We start from the raw sequence: 22053 nt of genomic DNA on the forward strand, positions 1-22053 counted from the left end.
GTGTTTCTTTTTTGCTTTATCTTTCATTCAAAGAAATGTTTGGCGATAACTGTTTATTTATTTGCGGAATCACACCTAGATCCACAAACTGCCAAAAGACTTTGTTATTCCATTCCCAGTCTAACGTCAACCTGTTTAGCAACAATGAAAAAAAAAAAGTGCTGAATTCTAAAAGAAACAACCTTATTTCAAGTGACAGGCAGTATCCACTTCAACCTACTATGAAAGATAAATGGGTTCATTTTCAAGTCAAAACTGATGCGGGCACGGCATGTTTTAGCATACGAGGCTCCGGTGATCGCCGTCGCTAATTTTTTCAGTATCTAAACTGAACTAACAGAAGAAGAACAAAGAAATCGATCTGACCGACAGTTTAAAGGTTACATCTGTTTTGCAGCGAGTAAGTACAAGCAGTAAAACCATCCGGGATACATCATACTGTCATCATCATCTGGCCTGGAATGATTTACGTTTACGATGCATCCTGTCAGCTTCAGGTACACTGTAGCTGCATATACTCGTGGTCCAGGCCTCCTGCATCCTGTGAGGAACGGCTGCTTGCTCAACCAGACATAAAAGCGTGGGATCGTGAGATAATACTGCGCTTCGCTCCAGTTCTGATCCTAGAGAAAGAATTGGCACAAATTAAGTACCGTCGCAATAAACCAAACCGAGCAGGGGCGTACATTTGCGGTTCTCATGGAACGAATGACGTCGGATGCCGACAGTAACAGTTGGCAGCTTGAGATTACAAATATGTGTTAGTACAAACTTACAGCAAACTGTCTGTATTTAACGATGTACATCAACGAGCAGCTATCAGAAGGCAGTCCTCTATCTGGAATCTCCTGGCAAGGTACTTGATGGATCTTACAGCATGGTAGGTACTACTATTACAGCTTGTTCCTGGACATTCTATTAAGCTTTCCAAGCTTCTATTGCTGCTAGCTTGAGCCTAGGTAGACTACTCCGTTTTCAGCAACTGTCTCCTTCAACAGTTGTACATCCCTATTTTCTTGTTAAGTGATACGTAGTCTCTGAGAATGAAACCCAAATTCGAAAAATGGGTTTTGTCTCGAAAAGAGTGGCTGGATTTTACATTGTCTCACAAAGCGTCCAAGCCTATCATAATCCTCCTCTACCCGGACTTGGGACCGGCTATATTTAAACAAGTCAACAACATCGGCGGAAGTCTCTGATACGTAGTCTGTGAGGTAGAAACCCAGCTTGTACAATACTACCACCTATTTAGCTCCTGCGTCCATCAAATTTAATGATGAAGTCAGATAGAACATTGGTGTCATTGCATGTATTCCTCGTGGATAACCATCGGTCATCAATCTGAACATTGACATCCCTGTTCCAGGAGAAAGGAATAAGTTCAAATGTTATTTACTTATTTTAGGCTTTCAATGCAGCAACAAAGCCAAAGAATCTCTTGATTGATGACAAAATATAGGTAAGTTCTGTGGCCCGGTAGCACAATTGACTATCCAGAAATTCATACCTCTTCAGGCTAAGAACTTTGTAGTTTTTACGCAAGTAATCTGCATGCTTCATGTGAGCGTCCTGGGCATAATCCTTTCCGACAGTTCTAACTGCAGCTGTATTAAGCAAGTTTTCTAATGAACCATGCTTTTTCAGTAGTTTCACGGCAGTCTTTCGACCAAAACCTGGAACCAGGTGCTTTAATTTCAGAGAGATAATTTCAGAGATCACCTAAAGATGACTCCTCCGTAGCAGAGAGTCTGGGATAGTGTCCTCACAGCGACAACGGGGTTGCGGAGGCTGACGTGCGCGAAGAAGAGCGCGAGCCAGCGCGCCAAGGCGCCGAGGCTGCGCTGGGAGCCGCGGAAGCAGATCGGGTTGACGTCGAGGAAGAACACCCGTGGCTTGGCGGGCTTTGCCGCGGCGCCGTCACTACCCGCCAGGTGCTTGCGTGAATGCCTCGCAGACGGCGGCGTGCCGGAGACGGCCGGTGTGGATGTAGAAGGCGAAGAGGAGGCGGTGGTTGGTGGAGTCGTGTAAGACTCTAATTTTTCCCATTTTTTAAATAGTAATAAAATATTATCTTTTTTAGTTTAAGTGTTAATCTTTGTTTTAAAATCTTGGTAGAAATTTATTTTCTAAATCAAATAATTAATTTAGGCTATATTTATTTTAATGTTGCATCCATGCTAGAATAAGCATTAGAGTTTTATTGTGTGAAGAATGATTTTTTGAAAATTTCAAGACACGCCGTTTAAATTTTGAAAATGTTTCCATAAAAACAAAAATCAAATTTCTCTTTAGGACCTATCCCTTTTCTTTTTTTGTTTATCCTTTTTCCTCTATAGCCCATCTCTCATCCTTTGGTCTAGCTCAGGCCAGCCTCCTCTTCTCAACCTGCCTCCCCGCCTAGGCCAGTCGAAGGCTAGGTCCAGCTCTCATGCACGCACATGCTTGCTACCTCGCTCCTCTCGCTTCGCTCGATGGTGCCCCAGTCGAAGCCGCTTTCCTCCGCTGTTGGCGCTTGCGAGCCGCGCCTTCACCTTCCTTGCGCCGAGTTCGAGCCGGTCACACTGCTGCCACCTCTCCAAGACGGAATCACAACAAACTCAATCTTCCCACACGTTTTGCTCCCATATATAAATCTGCGCCCCCTGTCTGTTTCCCCGAGCCAATCCACCGATCCAATCTAACCCACACCACCGCTGCCGCCATTATCATCCTTGCCAGAGCTCATGTCGCCGTCGCTCCGGAGCTTCCATGCCCGCACCGATCGGTCCTTCGACTTCGCAAGCTCGAGGGCAAGTCCGCTGACCCCTCCTTGTCGCCCATCGACCATCGGAAGATCTCCTTCGCCACTCATCGAGTTTTCTGTATCCGCCTGTCGTCGCCATGCCTCGATGAGTCTCCCCATCGTCCAGATCCATCTTAAACGAGTTCGCCTTTCGCCCCGCTCTATTTTCCGCCACTCGTCGTCGCTCTCCGCGCTCGGCGATGAGCTTTGCTCGTGCACTGGTGAGTCCACCATCATGCCAGACTTCGGCTCCGCCGATAACATCATTGCTAGCGCCCCCAAACCTTCTCAACCTCGATTCGAATCAAGCGATCGAGACTAGATCTGGGAGATACCCTTTCACCAACCAATCCAAAGCCGCCACGTGTCATGTGTAATCCCAGTCAACCTTACCACTTTGTCCGCTACGCCAATCATCACATCATTGTCACCTCAGCCTTTTTGCCGAAGTGTCAAGCCATGTTAGCAGCCCATTTAACCAGTCATCTTCTATTTAATTTAATCAGGAAAATTGCCATTTTTGCAAATTAACCCCTAAATACCAAAAGGCCCTATCTTTTTACAGTTTAGTCTCTAAATTTTCTTGTATTCATAAAAAGGTCCACCTATTTTTTTAAAAAACCTGTACTTTCTGTTTTATTCAAAATTAGATCATTTTCTTTTTCAAATTTAACTTTAAACTTGTTTTTAGCGTAATTGTCCCGTTCTAGCTCTGATTTAAATGATTTTGGTGCTCTAGCGTTCATAGCAGCGTGTACTATCTTTTAGTACCTTTTTATAGATGTTAGCTATTATTTGATATACTGTTGTTAGATAGCTTTGTTATATTTTTTTGGTATGTATTGAGAGTAAATTAGAAGCAGCTCGAGAATATCTAGAACCAAATATTTAAAGGGTCTTAGCAGCAAATTGAAAGAGGCAAGTGTTATTGAACATTCTGATCTTAATTTTTTAAATATGTTTTTTATTTTAAATATATATGTTGTTAATTCTTAATCTCACTTACTTATAATACTTGTTTTATATATCTTTTTTCGTTCTAGTTATGAGTAGTAGTTATGTTAGACACCTTATGCCTAAACCGACCATTAGCGACAAATTTCCGCGCTTAGTCACGTGAAATTCAAGTATGCAGCCGCGTTCACATCGGTGCGGTGCGCCGGTGCCCCGCTTTCCCAGGTAAACCGTTTCGCGACCCCCACGCTGACACGCGCGACAGTCATTGCCCCGCGCCTGCCATGTCAGGCCAGCATTAGTTCTGTTTGCTCCCCCCATTTCATTGTTAAAAAAAAATCTCCACCATTTCTCTTTTCTTCCTCTGCGTTTCAAAATCGTCTCCAACTAACCCAAATCAAACCTTCGGAAGTTCGGATTTCGCGGCTCCCGGATTCGTCCCTTCCGTCCTCGGCCTTGCTCTCCGCCATTTGAGGAATCGGGAGCAACCGCGCGCGTGGTTCGAGGTTTTTGGCTGGCGGATTCGCCCGGTGGATTTGGAATCTTGCCTTCTCGGCGTACGCACGTAAGTTTTGATGCTTTGCCCTCCCCCCAAATCGCTTGGTTTTCCGGCTTCCTATTTGACGATCAACGATGCAAAAGCAATCGGGGGCGCCTGTCGAATTCTCGAGAAGCCGCGTCGGCGATCGCGAGGCGTTTGTATGTGTGTTTTTTCGACCCAGTTTGGCCACCGCCGCCGCCGTAGCTGCCTGCTCCGCCGCGGCGTCGTCCGCCATCCTTGGGTGCTGCTGCCACAGTCTCTGCCATTCTCGCGCGCCGCTGCCTGCTCCGGCGCCGCGGCGCCACGCTGCCGCCGTAGCCTCCGTCGTCCTTCCGCGTGTCGCTCCCTTCTCCGCCGCCGTCTCGGCGCCACCGTTGCCGCCTCCTTCGCGTTGCCTGCTGCCACCGCAGCCTTGCAGTCGTTAGGCGCTGCTTCCTGCTCTGCCCCGCCGCAGCACGACGCCCGCTCTCGTCCCATGTAGTTAGGGGGGGGGGGGGTGTGATTTGCCGTGGTAACTCTGGGGCATGGTGCTGTCCTCACGGTGAGGCATCACACTGCGGTTACATGTTGTTTGATTGTGTCTCCTGGAGCTCATGGTTGCATTGTTTGCAATGTAGTTTACATGCAACTTTAGTTTGGAAAACGAGTCGTTTAATGTAATCTGGTCGAATGGATTGGTATAATCTATATCCGAGAATAATATGGTTGCTCAGCGATATTTTGATAGGAGAAATGCAAATGGAATTATTGTCCGCTTCTGTATAAAGTGAGAGTGAAAGGCATTTGGTGTTAGTTGCATAGTATATGTTGTTTAATGAATATTTTGTTGTTTCCACCTCGTGTTGTCTCCGTAATTCTGATGTTTCTCAGAGAGCATGCGATTGCAGTCCCTAATTCATTATGATTTAACAGTTACATGCAATCATTACAGCTTTCGGATTGATCAACTTTGGTGTTACAGGCCAGTGCAACTTGCTAAATATTGATATTATGTCTCCAAATCATTGGGTGTAGTCTGGCTAAAATCAAAAGCCTTCCTAGACGAGGATTCGGTCTTCTGCTATATTTGTTATTCATGCACATTGCACGCTCTCTTTTTTAATATGCATTTATTGAATACTTTTAGCATGCAGTTTCAGAAATTTATTAGAATGTACGCAAGTTTTTGTGAGTTAGCTCAAGTTCCTGGGTTCATATTTAAACTTACTATGGTAGTTTATCGATAAGTTCAGACTTAACAGCCATGCGCAAGAATATAACGAATGGTTCTTGTTCCCCTGTGCTGGACCTTTGTAAATTCTTGCAGAGTCATGATGAATATTTGATACTTAGTGAGTAGTATCTCAAGTTTGAGTTTAAGCTGAGTAGATGATCCCAGTGTTATTTTTATGTGCAGGTGGCCATATGTTAGCATAATAATGCAGCAAAACTGTATCATGAGTAAAATGTGCCATGCATGTGTATCGGAAGAAACAACCACGGACGAGGTCAACATAGGCCTAACCTGCAGTGTTTCTTGCTGCAAGCTGTGTGACCATGGTGAGAAATCATCAGTTATTAATGGTGCGATTGAGTGGTGAACCATGGACGCAAGCCCTTGCAGCACACCTTATCGAACCCCTATTTTCAGCCGAGAAAGTTCTTTCTCTAGCTTTGCTAGTTGCTTTTCAAGCCTTGGTAAGTGTTGGAGCACTGTTCTCTTATATGTTCCGTCATTTACCATTATTTGCTAACAGAACATAATTTTTATGGCTTTTATTTTCCCAGGTGACTCCCTAATGGACTCTGAGACTGAAGAGGAAATTGAGCTCCAAGATGCCGGTCAACTTTATCCTGATACCCTTTTCGGTGATGAGTTTATGGAGAAAAGGAAAGAAAGTTTAGTACAAGTTGAAGAATGTCTTCTCAGCGATGTTGCTGTTGTAGCGATGTTGCTGTTGATGACGATGCTAGTTTTCCTATTGCGACAGACCAAAATATTTCATCTGGTCAAAAGCAGTTGGAGACACATGAAGACTCCTCCAAGGAAATTTTTTATGCCACTAATATTATTTTGGATTCAACTGCATCTTCTGAGCCTCATCAAGATATCCTATGCAATGATCAATTGACGGAAACGAAATATGGTGTATCAGTGGAAGATATTGATCTTGAACAATCTGATGCGCTACATGTTGAAGAGGTCACTAGCCTTCCTACGCCAGGTGGTGAAATAATTCCATTGAATGAACAAGTTACAGATCAACTTGACAGTACCAAGGAAAATACAATAGTTTACAACAATATATTGAATACTGAGCCTGACATGAAACCAGGTGCTGACTTTGATAATGGAAATGAATGTTTGTACCCACTAGTATTCCCCAGTTTTGATGCAAACCCGCTCATTTGGTTGCCACCAGAACCAGCAAATAAGGAAGATGATATTGATATTGTTTCTAATAACGACGAAGAGAGTGACAACAACAACACTGGGTGGGGTAGGCCAAGTTTCAATGTCAGCTTTGCAGAGAGAAGCAAGGAGAGCTGTGAAAACCAATTGCAGAAAGTAATGTCAGAAGTTATGAACGGGCAATTCAAGATCCTTGTAAGCCGTTTTTTGGCTTCAGAAGGTTTCCCTTTATCTGATGGAGGTACTGATAAGAGCTGGCTTGATATTGTTGCTTCATTATCATGGGATGCTGCACTACTTGTCAAGCCTGATGCCAATTCAGGAAATGCAATGGATCCTGGTCTGTATTTAAAGGTGAAACGAATAGCTTCAGGATCTTACCAGCAGAGGTAACAGACTGATATTTCTCCTAGTACTGCTCTTTCCTTAGCCTTACTGTATCTCAACTAGGCTCCTATATTTGTTTCTTTGATAGTGAAGTGATCAAGGGTCTTGTTTTTAAGAAGAGTGCTGCACATAAGCAGATGCGTGTCAACATAAAGCATCCAAAATTGTTACTTCTTCAGGGTTCCCTTGGCCACACTTCCACAGGGCTATCATCAATAAATTCTACGAAACAGGTTTGCATGCTTGCCCTCAGTCAAAGCATATTTTATATTTACATCGCATAGCTAAAATACCAGATAATAGGGGACTTTACAAATTTCCTATTCATCACCATTGATCAGGAAAACGAACAACTGGAGAAAACTCTCAGTGAAGTGATAGTCAAATGCCAGCCTGATGTTGTATTGGTGGAGAAAGCCGTTTCCCGCAACGTAAATGAGTATATTTAGAAACAAGGAGTTACAGTAGTTAGTGACATGAATATCCATCGACTGGAAAGAATTGCTCATTGCACTGGCTCTCCAATAATATTGTTGCAGGATGTTCTTATGAAACCCAACCTTATTAAGCAGTGCGAGTCTCTCCACTTTGAAAAGTTTGTTGAAGAGCATACTATAACTGGAGAAGATGGAAGGAGGACATCCAAAACATTTTTATTTTTAGAGGGTTTTCCAAAACCTCTGGGATGCACAGTATGTTTTCTCTTTCTTCTTTATGCCTCTTCTTTTCTCTTTCTGTAGTGCCTTGAATTTTTACTTGCAGGCTTCCATGGTTAGACATATTTTCGCTGATCCCTAGGCTGTTGAATTTTGCCACATTTGCATGGGCTAGACTTCCTTTTTTTTTTCTCGAACTCGCAGGAGAGCCGCGAGTCATTATATGAAGGTAGAAAAAAACATCTGGTTACGTTGCCGTAGCAACGGTCGGGTTAGTATTTTGTTACACACGCGCCACAAACAATGTAAAGTAAGCGACTCCGACAAAACACTCAAGCTAACAATGAGCGCAACCCCTTTGCGCCGGCCGCTCCCCAGCGACTAGCTCCTCATAGATCTCCTGTAGTAGCATCGCTACCCCTGGCCGAATGACATCCAAGACGCACCGGTTGCGGTGCTTCCAAATTAGCCAGGCTACAAGGATCACTAAAGAATTAAGACTCTTATGAACTCCCTTGGGAACTCCGGTCTGTGCAAGCCGCAATCAATCCTGGAAGACAGTCTCGTGCCCATCCGGCGCCAAAGTCTGCAGGCCCACATGCTGGAGTGCCTTGAACCAGACTTCTCTGGCGAACACACAGTCTGTGAGCAGGTGTTGGATCGTTTCCTCTGCCTGATCGCAAAGAGGACAGCGAAGGGAGTGTTGCAGCCCGCGACGCGTAAGACGGTCCGCCGTCCAACACCTATTTAGCGTGGCCAACCATAAAAAGAACTTGGCACGCGATGGCGCCCAAGTCTTCCAGATCCTCCTCAACGGCTCGAAAACAATGGCCCCAGTGAAGAAGCGGCCATAGACCGAGCGACTCGAGAACTTGCTAGAAGCCGAGGGAAACCACACATGCTTGTTTGGGCGATCATCCAACAAGACTATCCCCTCCAGAGCATCCCAAACCCTGCAGATAGTCAGCCAACGCTGGGATGGCAAGGCCGCCACGGATGTCCCGAACCCAAGTCCTGTCCTGAAGAGCCTCGAAGACAGTGCGTCTGACGATGGCCCGCTTCGCCACAAACAGCCCTAAGTGTGGCGCCATCTCCAACAAGGAACGACCATGGAGACAACGATCCGACCAGAACAGGGTGGACTTTCCGTCGCCCACCATGGTAGTCACGGACACCGCGAAGAGTGCACGAGCGTTGGCATGCACCGAGAGACCAAGCGCCGCCCAAGGCCGATCGGGCTACGTTTTTTGCAACCAGAGCCACCTTATACGAAGCGACCAACCGAGCGCCTCAAGATTATAGATGCCTAATCCACCTAGCTCCCGCGGATGACAAACCCGTTGCCAAGCTACAGCACAATGGCCCCCTTGCACATTGCGGCGCCCATTCCAAAGGAAAGCCCGCAGACACTTGTTGATGGCTTCAATCAGCCATTTGGGCACATCCAACGTCATGAGAGTGTGGATCGGGACAGCCGTGAGCACGACGCTAACCAGGACGGCTCTTCTTGCGGTATGCAACAAGCCCGCCTTCCATCCGAGCAATAAATCACCAATCTTATTCACCATCATTTGAAGCTCTGCCTTGGAGAGTCTCCGGATTGACAAAGGAATGCCCAGGTATTTGCAAAGGAAGTTGGAGATCAAGCACGACATCTCGGAGTGGACAAGATCCAGACTGGCCGTCGGACACCGAATAGGAATGACCGAGCTTTTAAGCATATTGGTGCACAGGCCCGACACCACTCCAAAGCAATGCAAGATACCCTTGGTTATAGCCAAGACTTCCTTTTTTTTTTTTTTTCTAAAGGGAGGTTATCTTGAATTCTTTTTGACAAGTTACTTGTACACTACATTCCGCACATTTGGCGGTAATTGAGAGGTTTATTGGAGCTAATGAGATTGAGTACTGTGTTTTGCGGTTCCTCATCATGATCGCTTCAAATATTTCAGAATCAGATTCTTACCTTGCATTTATTCATGCGGTCAAGTCAAACACCATTAAGCTACCCTTTCCTTACATTATTATTGAATTGAGCTGCATTAATGAGGGTGGGTTTTACTCCATACATGTCTTAACTGCTTTTGGGAACTTTATATGTAGAACTACTGCACAGCATATCATTGCCGCACATTGGATGTGCCAAAGATTTTCATTTTGCTCATGATGTATCCTCTGTTAGTGTGCCTCCCTATTTTTCCTGCTAATTCTGATTGGTTTGAGACTGTTTTGTAGATACTGCTGAAAGGAGCAACAAGTGAAGAACTGAAGAAGATTAAGCGTGTCCTTCATTTCACTGTCTTTGCAGCTTATCATTTGATCCTTGAAACTTCATTCTTTGCTGATCAAAAATTATTTACGACAGACAGAATTACCACAGGGAAAGAGAACCGTTTTGAAACTGATGGACAGCTTCCTCTTTCCTGTTTTGATAGTTTAAAAACCAGTGACACCATGAGACATAGCATTTCTACTTGTGATGGGCAGTATGCTAATCGGGAAGAGTGTGTTCACGCTGAAAAAATTATGTCACTGCATCTCCATGATTCCACAAACAAGACTTCTAGAGATCCTGCCAATGGAGAACTCGTTGACAGCAAAGCCATTCTGTCATATTCATCACTGCCTGTTTCAGATCTCTCAACATATCCTGTTTGGGGCATATCATCATCAGATTGTGCCCAGTCAACCATATGTGATGGGTTTTTTTTTCTCGAACGCGCAGGAGAACTGCGTGTCATTTCATTAAAGAAGGAGAAAACGGATACAAAATAAGACACCTCAACGAAAACGCACCCACAACACACACAGCATGAACTAGATCAAAATAGCCGCGCCACAACAGGGGGGGGGGGGAGACCTAGACACGACCCTAAAGTCCCATGACCAAAGGTAAGAGGTCCTTGGCCCCGGCAGCACACCAAATAGACCCTTCATCTGCCACCGCTCTGACCACCAGAGTCAAGGAAGGTGAGACCTTGTTGAAGACGCAATCAATACGATGCTTCCACAGTTCCCATATGATAAGGATTATGAAGGTATTTAGGCCTTTTCTGTACTGAATATCGACCCCTTTGATCGCCTTATACCACCATCCAGACAAGGAAGAAGTATCCGGTTGGGGTGCTAGAGAATGCAGTCCAATCTTTTGGAAAACTGTGAACCACACCTACCGAGCGAACACACATGAAGTTAAGAGGTGCTGTATGGTTTCTTCAGCTTGATCATAAAGAAGGCAGGCACTTGGGTGAGGTAATCCTCTTCTTGCCAGCCGATCTCCCGTCCAACAACGGTTAAGGACTGCAAGCCAAATAAAGATCTTGCATCTCAAAGGCGCCCAAGACTTCCAAATGCGCTTCCATGGTGCAAATCTGGTGGAGCCAACAAAGAAAGCATTGTAAGCCGATTTGCTAGAGTAGGAACCAGATTTTGAGAGCTTCCATAGGTGCTGATCCTGAACCCCAGGATCCAGAGAGATGTTTGCCAAAAGGACCCATAGCTGAAAGAACTCATCAAGGACGCTAACAGAGAGAGCACCATTGATATCCCTCATCCACCGCCTATTTCCAAGAGCTTGGCACACTGTTCTTTTGTTGAGGGCGCGACGAGGGACGCGTAGGATGAGATTAGGAGCCACTTCGGCAATCGATCTTCCCTGCAGCCACCGGTCAGTCCAGAACATAGTATTTGTGCCATTGCCGACCACCGAAACAACTGCCATATCAAACATGGCCTTCGCATTTGGCTGAACCTTCACCTGTAGCCCTACCCAAGGGCGGGTAGGATCAGTCTTTTGAAGCCATAGCCAACGAATACGGAGAGCCCAGCCTTGTGTATTCAGATCATGTATGCCGAGCCCACCGAATTGAATGGGCCTGCATACCCTTTCCCAAGAAACTAGGCAATTGCCTCCATGAGCCTTTTCTTGACCTTTCCATAGGAATCATCGCCTTCTCTTGTCGATAGCTTTGATAACCCATTTCGGAATATCCAAGGCGATCATTTGATAGATGGGGGTCGAGGTGATGACCACACGGACCATGATGAGTCTACCTGCTCGGTTCATGAGGGAAGCTTTCCATCCCGGAAGCAGATTCGCCACTTTATCAACCAAAGGCTGTAGATCAGCCTTGGAAAGTTTCCTTACTGACAGAGGAAGTCCTAGGTAAGGACAAGGAAAATTTTTGAGCTCACAAGGCAGCTGGTCTGTAATAACGGCTAATTCCTCCTCTTGACATTGGATTGGGATGGCTGAGCATTTTAGCATGTTAGTTCTGAGTCCCGAGACATGGCCGAAAAAATCCAGCAGGTGTTTAATCAAATCCAGCTCTAATGCAGAAGGCCGAATGAACAAAATCACATCGTCCGCGTAGATAGAAACCCGGTGTTGCAACCCTCTGACAGGGAGCGACTGAAGAAGACCCTCCTGACTAGCAAGACCAATTAAAGAATTCAACATATCCATAACCATGATAAAGAGCATGGGGGAGAGAGGATCCCCCTGACGGAGACCTCTTTGATGATGAATAACCTCACTCGGCTCCCCATTCAAGAGCACTTGGGTGGTAGCAGTAGAAAGAAGACAGCACAATATATTACACCACCGGCGACCAAAACCCAAGCTGCGAAGAACCTCCAAAAGAAAGGACCAAGAAACAGAGTCGAAGGCCTTCGAAATATCCAATGAGGTTTGATGGCTCAACATTCGCTTCTACCTCCAATAAGGTAACTATGCAGAGGAAAGAAGAGTGTGGTGAAAATTGTCAAGAAACTGTTGATGATGGAATGTGTACAGAGACCGGGCCAGCTTTAAATACTCAGAACATCTTAATTTCGATGTCTAGCCAACATATCAGGAATCAAGCAGTTTGTGAACAGAGCCATCTTTCCCGGATAACTTACTATGGCTATTTTGATACATCTCTTGGCCGATATTTGCAAGATACTTTACTTAATGAGGTCATACATCTTAATTATTCGTTAATTTAGTAGATCCTTCATTTTTCTTATGTTACCAATAATAAATACAACTCCGCCTATGTTGTCTCGACATAGCCGGTCCCAAGCCCGGGTAAAGGAGGAGGGTTGTGATAGGCTTGGCGAGTCAACACAAAACTCAGCCACTCTTATGGAGATGAAACCCGAAAGAAAATCGTTGGGGCGTAACCCTCTTAGCGATGCGCCACATTGGAACCCGGATGTGGTGTTAAATGAGCAAGGGCCGGACCGTCACCCCCTTGGTGGCGCGTCGTATCTTGATCTGGATACGGTGATAAGTGGGCAAGGATCGGGTCGTCGCATCCTTAGTGGCACGCTACATCGGCGCCCGGGTGTAGTGAAAAATGAGCAAGGGTCTTCGCATTTGACTCGACGAGTGCGAAGGGTAAGGAAGCTAGCCGAGCCAAGTAGGATCCGCTTAGGTAGCTGGAACGTAGGGTCCCTGACGGGTAAGCTACGAGAGTTAGTTGATACAGCGGTGATGAGACGGGTTAATATCCTATGCGTCCAAGAAACCAAATGGAAAGGACAGAAGGCGAAGGAGGTGGAGGATACCGGCTTCAAGCTGTGGTACACGGGGACAACTACAAATAAAAATGGAGTAGGCATCTTGATCGACAAGAGCCTCAAGTATGGAGTGGTAGACGTCAAGAGGCAAGGGGACCGGATTATCCTGGTCAAGCTGGTCGTTGGGGACTTAGTTCTCAATGTTATCAGCACGTATGCCCCTCAAGTAGGCCACAATGAGAGCACCAAGAGGGAGTTCTGGGAAGGCCTGGAGGACATGGTTAGGAGTGTACCTATTGGCGAGAAGCTCTTCATAGGAGGAGACCTCAATGGCCACGTGGGTACATCTAACACAGGTTTCGAGGGGGTGCATGGGGGCTTTGGTTATGGAAGCAGGAATCAAGAAGGAGAGGATGTCTTAAGCTTTGCTCTAGCCTACGACATGATCGTAGCTAACACCCTCTTTAAAAAGAGGGAATCCCATCTAGTGACCTTTAGTAGTGGCCAACACTCTAGCCAGATCGATTTCGTCCTCTCGAGAAGAGAAGAAAGGCGTGCTTGCCTAGATTGTAAGGTGATATCTGGAGAGAGTGTTGTTCCTCAACATAAGCTTTTGGTGGCTGACTTCCGCTTCCGGATACGTGTCCAGCAGGATAAGCGCGCTAAAGTCGCTAGAACGAAGTGGTGGAAGCTCAGGGGGGAAGCGGCTCAAGCTTTCAAGGAGAGGGTAATTAAGGAGGGCTCTTGGGAGGAAGGAGGTGATGCAAACAATATGTGGATAAAGATGGCGACTTGCATTCAGAAGGTGGCTTCCGAGGAGTTTGGGGTGACGAAGGGAAGTAGAAGCAAAGCGAAAAATACCTGGTGGTGGAACGAGGATGTCCAGAAGGCTATCAAGGAGAAGAAAGAATGTTTCAAACGCCTACACTTGGACAGGAGTGTTGACAACGTAGAGAAGTACAATGTGGCGAAGAAGACCGCAAATTGAGCAGTGAGTGAAGCAAGAGGTCGGGCGTATGAGGACCTCTACCAGCGGTTAAACACGAAGGAAGGGGAAAGGGACATCTATAAGATGGTCAAGATCCGTGAGAGGAAGACGAGGGATGTCAACCAAGTCAAATGCATCAAGGATGGGACAGATCGACTTCTGGTGAAGGAAGATGAGATTAAGAATAGATGGCGAGAGTACTTCGACCAGCTGTTCAATGGAGGAGGTGAAAGCTCTTCCATTGAGCTGGACGACTCCTTTGATGATGCCAACAGGCGTTTTGTACGAAGGATTCAGGAGTTTGAGGTTAAGGAGGCTTTAAAAAGGATGAAAGGAGGTAAGGCAATGGGCCGTGATGGTATCCCTATTGAGGTGTGGAGATGCCTTGGAGACATAGCAATTGTATGTCTAACTAAGCTTTTCAACCTCATTTTTTGGGCAAACAAGATGCCTGAAGAATGGAGGCGGAGTATATTAGTACTAATCTTCAAGAATAAGGGGGATATTCAAAGTTGTACTAATTACCGTGGGATTAAGCTGATGAGCCATACGATGAAGCTATGGGAGAGAGTCATTGAACACCGCTTACGAAGAATGACAAGCGTGACCAAAAATCAGTTTGGTTTCATACCTGGGAGGTCGACCATGGAAGCTATCTTCTTGGTACGACAACTTATGGAGAGATACAGGGAGCAAAAGAAGGACTTGCATATGGTGTTCATTGACTTAGAGAAGGCCTACGATAAGATACCGCGGAATGTTATGTGGTGGGCCTTGGAGAAGCACAAAGTCCCAACAAAGTATATTACCCTTATCAAGGATATGTACGATAATGTTGTGACAAGTGTTCGGACAAGCGATGGTGACACCAATGATTTTTCAATTAGAATAGGACTGCACCAAGGATCAGCTTTGAGCCCTTATTTTTTTGCTTTAGTGATGGATGAGGTCACAAGGGATATACAAGGTGATATCCCATGGTGTATGCTCTTTGCAGATGATGTGGTGCTAGTCGACAATAGTCGGACGGGGGTAAATGGAAAGTTGGAGCTGTGGAGACAGACCTTGGAGTCGAAGGGTTTTAGGCTTAGTAGAACTAAAACTGAGTACATGAGGTGCGATTTTAGTACTACTAGGCACGAGGAGGATGAGGTTTGCCTTGACGGGCAGGTGATACCTTAGAAGGATACCTTTCGATATTTAGGGTCGATGCTGCAGAAGGATGGTGAAATCGATGAAGATGTGAGCCATCGAATCAAAGCCGGATGGATGAAGTGGCGCCAAGCTTCCGACGTCCTCTGCGACAAGAGAGTACCACAGAAGCTAAAAGACAGGTTTTATATGACGGCAATTAGACCTGCGATGTTGTATGGCGCAGAATGTTGGCCAACTAAAAGGCGACATGTCCAACGGTTGAGTATAGCGGAGATGCGCATGCTGAGATGGATGTGTGGCCACACAAGAAAGGATCGGGTTCGGAATGATGACATACGTGATAGAGTTGGTGTAGCACCAATTGAAGAGAAGCTTGTCCAACATCGTTTGAGATGGTTTGGGCATATACAACGCAGGCCCTCAGAAGTGCCTGTACATAGCGGAAGAATAAAGCGTGCGGATAATGTCAAGAGAGGTCGAAGTAGACCAAACTTGACATGGGAGGAGTCTGTAAAGAGGGATCTGAAAGACTGGAATATCACCAAATAACTAGCCATGGACAGGGGTGCGTGGAAGTTAGTTATCCACATGCCAGAGCCATGACTAGACTTTCAAGATCTTATGGGTTTCATCTCTAGCCTACCTCAACTTGTTTGGGACTGAAAGGCTTTGTTGTTGTTGTTGTTGTACCAATAATAAATACACTGTTTGCAGAAACACAACTGCTTATCATGTGGTGAGCCTCCAGAAGCTCACATGTACTCTTACACCCACCATAATGGTACTCTCACCGTTCTTGTGAAAAACTTCCCTTGGAGTCAACACTTTCTTGTGGGGTTCAAGGAAGAATTTGGATGTGGACCAGATGCTTGAGATGCAATGTGAAGCCCACCCAGAGGGTTGTAATATCTTCATCTGCACGTAATCTATCGTTTGGGAAGTTCTTGGAACTCAGTTTCTCAACACATTCTGCTGCTAAGAAGCTATCGACATGCGGGCATTTGCTGCATAGAGACTGCCTACGTTTCTTTGGGTAAATATCTGCAAGACTCCTACATAAAAAAAGGAAGTTCGTTTTCAACATGATTTCACTAAAACTCTTCCGCATTTTATGACTTGCAGATTTGGATCCAAAGTTGCTATGTTCAGATACTCGTCTGTTGAAATATATTCTGCTTGTAAGCCTCCGTTGACTTTGGAGTTCAATAACCAAAACAGAAAGGATTGGCTTGATGTTGAAGTGAAGAGTGTATGCTTCTACAATTTTCTGTTGCTGTTGCACATTTTCCTTTAGCTAATTACATACGTGCTTGTTAACATAGTTGTATTCTTGAAGGTCCTCCTTAAATGGAAGCTACTCTTCTCTGAAATAAAAAATGCAATACAAGACTTGAAATCAAGATACTCTAGTCAAAACACAGGGGGAAAAACCAACATTTCAGTACACGAAGGATTACTTTTGGAGGTGACTCGGATGCTTACACAAGAAAAAAATGAAGTTGAGGTAAGCCTCATGCTTATATTCTTTTATCCCATCTACTTTTCCTGAATTTCTTACGCAAAAGGATTTAAAACTTATTGCTTAACATATCCTGCATATACAAGGTTTCTCTGAAGGAGTCTGGCCAAATTGTAAAACCTGAGAGTTGTGCACATGAGATCCTTGGTTTGAACTGGCTGTACCAGCAACTTCTTCTTGGTTTCTTTATCTGGGATGTCCGGTTGCATCATATTCTTCGGTACAGTAAAGTCAATGCTGCATCTTCAGAGAATTCTGTCCACCAAAGCACAGTAGAGAATGAGCTGAAGAATTCCGAAAGTATTGCTGTCCGGGACACACCATCAGTGAATGAACTTGGAGTGGAAAGAGAGGAAGCAACTATAAATTCTTCTAACAACTTTGATAATTCATGTGGCTCATGTGGCGGTGTAAATTCGGATAAGGCTCCGTTGACTGATAAATCAATAATCAAAGAGCCTGAATCTCCTGTTTACCCAGATCTTGATGTAAGGTTGTCTCTTGCTTCTCCAGGTGAAGTTTCTGTACCATTTACCAATGATGAACAACCTACACCATTCAGAGTAAAGGAAATGTGTCATGTTGTGATCCCTAGTGATGACACCAGAAAATGAGTCTGGAATAGGTTTTGCCACTTGGAAATGGAATACAAGAAAGAAGTTCAAGGTGGTTCAGTGGATAAGTTTCATCTCATCATCTCATACACCTCGTTTTCTTCATCATTGACACACCCTAAACATGAAATGGGCCCGGGGCATTTTATAGTTGGTCCCGGCGGTAATATATTATCAATCTCCGAGGAAGAGATATCCAGTATTATTGCTTATGCACTAACTATATCTGAACAACAAGGGTTTTACTCTGGAGCTACATTTGTGAAGGATGAACTCGTAAATAAATTGGCATCTAGCAACTTGGAAAGAGATGCTTCTCTTCTGTCATCCATTATGTCTCCAAATGACTCTTTAGAAAGGAATAATAACTTATCAAGAAATGCATCAACCTTATCATCTTATGAATCAATGTCTGGATTTTATGATTCATTTCTGTCAGCCCTAAAAGATATGCATCCTGAAATTTGTGTTAATAATGAAAAGATAGCTTTGAAGAGCAAATACACAGTTGTTGCTATATATGCAAAGCAATTCCGTGATCTTCGGAAGATATGTTGCCCATCAGAACTTGCATATATTTCATCCATCAGCCGTTGTAAAAGATGGAATGCACAAGGTGGAAAGAGCAAGGTTTTCTTTGCGAAATCAATGGATGACAGATTTATCATAAAACAAATCAAGAAGACGGAGTTTGACTCATTCTTAAAGTTTGGTCTTCAGTACTTTAAGCATTTTGGTGTATCTCAGGTCTCAAGTAACCCTACATGCCTTGCGAAAATTCTGGGAATATATCAGGTATGTAATGAATCTTCCTGAAAGCTCTGTAGTGTGAACTGTTTCTAGCATCTAATGATCTGATTATTTGTGACAACAAAATTAGGTTAAGGAAATCAGGAACGGCAAGGAGACAAGGGCTAATTTCATGGTTATGGAAAATCTTTTGTTTGGACATAATATAATACGTAGGTATGATCTAAAGGGTGCTCTTTTCTCACGATACGTTCCTGATTCAAAATATCCAGAAAAGGTGCTTTTGGGTCAAAATTTTATTGAAGATATGCGTACCATGCCAATCTACATTGAAGGGAAAGCCAAAAACCTCATGGAACGTGCTATTTGGAATGACACATCTTTTCTAAGTGTATGTGTGCCTTTCGCCAGCAAATCGTTTTCCACAATATATGTGCTCTTTTCTTTTTATATGAGTACATGCCGATTTTTCTACCGGCCTATAATTTTTTGTATATCTTATGCTTGCAGCGCATGACTGTCATGGATTACTCCTTGTTTGTTGGAGTGGACAAACAGAAGAAGGAGCTTGTTTTTGGAATTATAGACTATTTGAGACGATATACCTGGGACAAACAACTGGAGTCTTGGGTGAAGACATCTCTTGTTGTTCCTAAGAATCTATCTCCAACTGTGATTTCACCTAGGGAGTACAAAATACGATTCAGGGCATTCATGTCTCAGTATTTCCTATCAGTTCCAGATGTTTGAGTCTTGAGGCCTGAATCCTGATCATGTCCTGGTATTGGTGGCTGAAGTTATCTTTAGTACGGATCATTCGGTTGAGGTTCCATGTTCATCTCAGAATGTTTGAATCCCTATTTAATGTGCAGCATATCATCTTATGTGTTAATCATTATGTATCATTTCGTTCTTTAGTTCTTTTTTGTGGTTTGTGTGTGTCTATCCTTGTCCATTTTGCTTCTCAGCTGTTGTACATAGTAGCATTTTAGGGCACCAGGGAAGTGCAAATTTTAAGCATATCAATGGTGATTGACACACACATAACCAAACTAGTGTCCTTTATTGATGAGTATTAGGGTGGAGATAGAGGTTTGTGAGGGTAGAGGAGCATTTAGTGTACTCTTGTTTGTGCTTTAAGGAATATATTGCTGAAGTAAAAGCCATACTCTCAACGTTCAAGCTTCAGCTTTGAGTTCCATAAGCAAATGAGTGGTAATATGTGTCAAAGAATATCATTTGTTGATTGAGCATTTATGGTGGCATGACAGACATTATCATTGTCCTAATGGAACCTCATTCAGTCAAGAAATGTCTCTTACAAGGTGATCTGTCCTGAAAAACCAAGTTTATTAATTTTTAGGAAATTAATGGTGATTACCGATTGATTGCATGTAGTCTGACAATGATACTTCGTTAATTTAGTTGAAATTAAGATATTTGAGATTTGCCACTCTATGGTTCAGTTTTTCAGTTCTGCTCTGTCCAGTTGTACAATGAGATTACGTTAGATTGGACATGCCTTCTCTTCAGCGACTATTGAAGAGCCAAATTTGGTCACATGTTTTTCTGGATCTGCCATATGAACCAGTTGGCATATATGGCAGATTTTCAAGCCATCAAGTTTCTTAGTGGAAGTCCTTCATTAACATACAGGTTTTTCATTATTTCTAATAATATATGTGTACAAGCATATAATGCAATCTTTTCACTCAATGTTTACTGACAATTTCTTATGTACTCTCTTGTTCTACAGCTACAAAAGTACAGAGAGCTTCCAAGCATCCTGAAGACCTGAAATATTCTTTTTGGCGTGTTGCACCGACGTGCTCAATCATTTCTATTTTGTCTATGCTTCTGTTATCTCACATTATTTGGTCATATTCATTTACCATTTTTATTTATTTATCTTGCTATTCATATTCATTTACCACTGTACTTTTGCAATTCCACTTCCAAGAATGAATTCCACTTCCAAGAATGAATTCCACTGTGATTGATACTGTGATGTAAAAGAAGGAAAGACCGTATAGCATTTCTTATGTTCCCTCTGCTACTAATTATGATCCTTTCAAACTAGATAATGTAAAGTAATAATTTGAAACAAGAGATTCTAGCTGGTCCTCTGCTCAATATTGGTGATTGTTTTCTAGACAGTGGACCAGGTTTACATAATGCAATATGCATAGATCTCGCCTAAATAAGATTAAAAAAAGAAAAGTGATAGTGTTTCTTTCTCACATTTCCTCACAATTTAGGTGTTTCATCAGTAAGAGAGCTGGTGGACACGCCACTGGTTTATTTTGCATTTCCTGAAATAGCTTCAGGCCTTAATTCAACTTGTTTTGAATGCAGGCCTCCTGAGCGAGCTCATGGTGTAACTGGCTATTGATCATTGAGTTTATAGTTGCTGCAGTGCACTGTTTGTGTATCTGCAAGGCTGCCATAGGCATATAGAAGATCACTTCTGATGGGAACACTCTTCACATGTCCTCTCAAGATAGCATCAAAAGGTATATCCATCAGGCGCCTCACCTTTGCTTGCTTTAGCTTCTGTGGACAGTGGACACAACCACCTCAGGTTCCTGGAATCAGCAGCTAACAGGCGCCACAAATATTCGAGAGAGGAAGTTATGCCTACGGTGCGCGGCGCTTGCCAATTCTGTCCTATGGAAAATGGATTCGTGGTTTGGGCTGTCCGCTGTTCACTTGTGGATCGCTATTTCGCCATCTTCTACTCAATTCTGAACCAGCGCTTTATGCGCTGTACTGAGTTATCGTTTTGGCACCGGGATAATCTACTGTTATGACTATGCAGGACCCAGGCAGCAAGGTATTTACAGCAAAAGTCTAGAAAAAGAACGTTCTCATTTTTCTGGTGCCTGCGTGAAATGAAGCATCATGCCGTGGCCTGAACTTTGAAATATCCGCGGTTCTGTGTCATAGATTCATTGAATCTGGCCCGGCCTAGTTTGTGCGGCCTGGGGAAGGGAGGGTTCAACGTATCTTTACGACGTATGTGGTGCGGTTTTGTTTAGACTATTTAGTTGGGCTGAGGTTTTTTATTTTTGGCTGAAAATTAGTTTTTAGCTTTTGGTTATGGATTTTTGCTTTTGGCTTTTGTAATAGATTTTTAGTTTCTTAGCATGTCAAAAGTCAGAAAAGCATATTTTAATCAGTTTCTCAGTTTTTAGTTTATTTCTTCAAAAATCAGTTTTTTAACCTTTTAAAAGCTAACTTCTCAGCAGCTTGTTTGATTAGGTTTCTATGTAAGTACTAAGTAAAAATACTAGTAAATAGTAATGCTTTACCAGCAAGTCTCTTTCCCGGTTTGTTGGGCTGTGCAAGGAGTGCATTGGTACTACTATACTAATACTAACACCTGTAAACAAATCATTTTTACAGTTCAAGAAAAACAAATCATTTTATTTTGGAACGTTCTGGGGAGCCTGTGCTGGAAACGTTCTGGGGAAAATAAATTAAATAACTCGAATACCGTGTGCCCACTCCCATAGTTCCATTCCATGAACCGATGGATGCTGGAGGTGGTACGCTAGCTTTGCGCTGAAAACAGGAGTTGACAGCAAGGGGATACAAACAAGCACGATTCCAGCACATGAAAAGTAGCCCGTTTACAATTTGTTTGACGATATTAAAAGTGCGCGAATTGGGATGAGATTCAGTGAACTACACACTGAATCTGGTTACATGCGACAGTCCAGATCAAAAGACAAGCCTTCGAACTCAAATTTCCCTCAAGATTTTCCTCCCAATTCAGAACCCAAAAGCACTCAACGTGCATTCCAAAGA

The 22053-nt window shown here is 43.8% G+C and overlaps 1 long non-coding RNA gene and 1 pseudogene across 1 annotated transcript; one reads left to right on the forward strand and one right to left on the reverse strand.

Annotated features, from left to right (window-relative positions):
- Positions 1-746: 746 nt before the first annotated feature.
- On the reverse strand, positions 747-2001 carry LOC133910183 (uncharacterized). The gene is made up of 3 exons (XR_009908491.1): positions 1720-2001; positions 1508-1604; positions 747-1357 (listed from the first exon to the last, which is right to left on the reverse strand). It is a non-coding gene; the product is annotated as an uncharacterized LOC133910183 (long non-coding RNA).
- Positions 2002-4006: 2005 nt separating this feature from the next.
- Positions 4007-21435, forward strand: LOC133909278 (1-phosphatidylinositol-3-phosphate 5-kinase FAB1B-like; annotated as a pseudogene).
- The last annotated feature ends 618 nt before the right edge of the window (positions 21436-22053 follow it).

Source organism: Phragmites australis, chromosome 2, assembly GCF_958298935.1.
Source record: "Phragmites australis chromosome 2, lpPhrAust1.1, whole genome shotgun sequence".
Classification (NCBI taxonomy): domain Eukaryota; kingdom Viridiplantae; phylum Streptophyta; class Magnoliopsida; order Poales; family Poaceae; genus Phragmites; species Phragmites australis.